Below are 3,221 nucleotides of genomic sequence, written 5' to 3'. Positions count from 1 at the left end.
TTCTAAAATAAAATAGTATTTATATATATAATATAGATTATATAGAAATCTTTATTTTATATAAGTTAGACTTTATAAATCTATTACTTAGATTTAGGCTTTATTTAGTCTAAAATAAACTCCTACTAAACTTCTATATATAGTAAATATATATAACTTATATACTAAGTAATAATATACCTATAAATAAGTAGCTATCTAAGTATTATAGAAACTATACTTAATAAATAAGAATAGTAACCTTATCTTTATTATAAAGTAATATATTAATAGCTTAAAAAGAATTAACTCTAAAGTTAGTATATAGTTACTAGATACCTAAGTAGAGTAAGAGCTTACTTAGATATATACTTAGTATATATATAGTATATCTTAAAGCTTTTCTATATATATACTATAACTAAAGTAATATTAAGCTTAGTTAAAAAGCTTAGTATAATCCTATTTACTAGCTATATTAAAAGCTAAGTAGGTAAGGGTAGGATATATATATAGGAACCTCTTAGAAGGAGGAATATAAATAGGAATCTAGCTAGGTTTTAAGGTATATAGATATTAATCTTAACCTTATAGCTATATATTTTAATCCTACTTTAGCTTTAAAGGTAGGAGAATCCTAGAATATTATTAGTATATATATAGTATAAAGTAAATAAATATATACTATAAGTTCTATATAAGGTTTTAAGATTTCTAATAAATATATATTTTTAATACTCTTCCCTTCTCTTAGTAGTTTTAACTAAGCTATAAAAGTATTTAATATCTACTTAAGATTAGTTTAATAAGATAGTATAAATAAAATACTATAATTTAAAATAGCTTATCTTTAAATAGCTAATATACTATACTTAGAATAAAGATATAGTTAGTATATACTTAGTGTGATATATATATATACTTACCCTATCTCTCTAAAATAGCTAAATCTACTACCCTTAGTAAGTCCTTCTTTCTCTAAAGTATAATAGCTAGCTAAGCTATATATAAAGTCCTTTCTATTCCTATTACTACTTATAGGTAAAAGCAGTAAAGAAGCTATAGATATATTTAGTATATATATAGTATTATATAAAGATAAATATAAACTCTTTTATATATTTAATAAGTTCTTCTATAATTAATTCTAAGATTTATTATATATTTTATATTTCTTAGAGCTAGCTTTAAGCTATAGAAAAGTCCCCTTTATCCTAGAAGTTACTACTTATAATTATATTAAGGTATATAAACTTATAATACTTTATATTACTATACTAATAAGACTAGTATTAAACTTAGTTTAACGCTTTATTCTACCTACTTTAAAGTTAGTATACTCTAAATATAGGCTTAGTATATATTAAGCTTACCTTAAGATAAAGTATAGCTTCTTTAGAAGTTTACCTATAGTATATATTAAGTATTAAATTATTTAGGTTAAGTTTAGTATTAACTTTTAGGCTTTAGCTCTAGCTAGGTCTTTATTATTAACTTTATAGCTAATATAATAAAGAATACTTAATTCTTAGGTCTTAGGATATACTAAGGTTATAATATAATTATATAGAGCTAATACTATAACCTTTTAGCTACTACCTATAGTTATTAAGATACCTTAAGGCCTAACTTAGTCCTATATAGCTTTAGTATAACCTTAGTATATACTAAGTATAAGCTATAGGTATGTTATACTTTAGATAGGCTTATATTAAAATAAAGCTCTTCTTTATACTCTATTTTAAGAATAGAAATACTATTATAGTGATAGGTCTTTAAGTTAAGCTAGTAGCTTAATATATATTTTAAACTACTTATTAGATTAAGGTTAATTTTATAAAAAGGGTTTAAGTTTAAAGAATTAGATAAGTTAGAGATAATATTATCTCTAGTAAAGTCTATCCTTTCCTTATATATAGGAGTAACTAGAAGGCTAGTGAGGTTTATTAACATATAACATTCTTTTATAATAATAATAATAATATAAGAATAATAATAACGCTTAACTTACTTTAATATTCTATATAAAATAAATAAATAAAGTTTAAGGTATTAAACCTTATATAAAAATACTCTATTTATTATAACCTATGACTATAATATTAATTATATAATATATATAGTTATATAAGCACCTTATATAATTAGTAGTTTAGTAGGTTATATTTTATATTATCTTTCTCCTTACTTTTCCCTACTAGAGGAAGTAACCTACTAACTATATAAGTAATAACAACTAGAGTTATTATAATATATTAATTCCCTTATTATTATCTATATAATTAAATACCTATAAATACTTAAGATTATTACTTTTTATTATAATATAAGCCTATTTATAACCTTATACTATATAGGTATATATACTATACCTCTAAATATACTTATACCTATACTAATAGGTTATAAGCCTAGCTTAGAGATAACTTCTATTCCTTTTACCTCTTTATTTCTCCCCTACTTACCTATAAAGCCCTACCTCTACTTAAGGGTTATATATACTAAAAATCAATCCTTTAAATACTTTTCTATCTATACTATCTACGTAGAAGCTAATATACTAGCTAGACTAGTAGTTTAGTTCTATAAGATATATCTCTTATAAATCTATATAACTAATCCTATATAAATTAACTATACTTCTATTAATCCTTCCTTAAGTAAATAGTCTCTCACTACTACTTTATTTAATTTATATCCCTTAGATTATCTATTTAAACTATCCTCTAGTTTACTCCTAATTTAGTTTAGACCTATACTTATAGTATAATAGACTTCCTCTTAACTAATCTACTATATAGGATATATATCTCCTTAGTCTAATAGAAGTCNTCTAGCTAAAAAAGATATTAATTAAAAAGAAGGAATAAAAACTACTCTTTTTATTAATTAAACCTTAACCCTCTAGGTTTATAATTATTATAACTTTACTATAAGAACTACTATATTATATATATAATAGCTCTTTNCTTTAGTTATATAACCTCACTATTATTTAACCTTTATAAAACTTATAACTATATATTATATAGTAATAAGGTAATAATAATTAATCCTAAGGTCTAGTTCCCTAAACTTATAAGCTCTAAGAACTATAAAATATAAGCTATATATATAAAAACCCTACTATATAGTAAAGATATTACTATAGACCTTATTAAGCTTATATCTAAAAATAATTCAAATAAAAACTATAAAGCTTTAAGTTATATATAGTTATTCTATAATAATAGTCCACTTAA

The sequence above is a fragment of the Colletotrichum gloeosporioides genome (genome assembly GCF_011800055.1).
Source record: "Colletotrichum gloeosporioides strain Lc1 chromosome Unknown consensus_82, whole genome shotgun sequence".
Taxonomy (NCBI): domain Eukaryota; kingdom Fungi; phylum Ascomycota; class Sordariomycetes; order Glomerellales; family Glomerellaceae; genus Colletotrichum; species Colletotrichum gloeosporioides.
Note: the sequence above shows the minus strand (reverse complement) of the source record.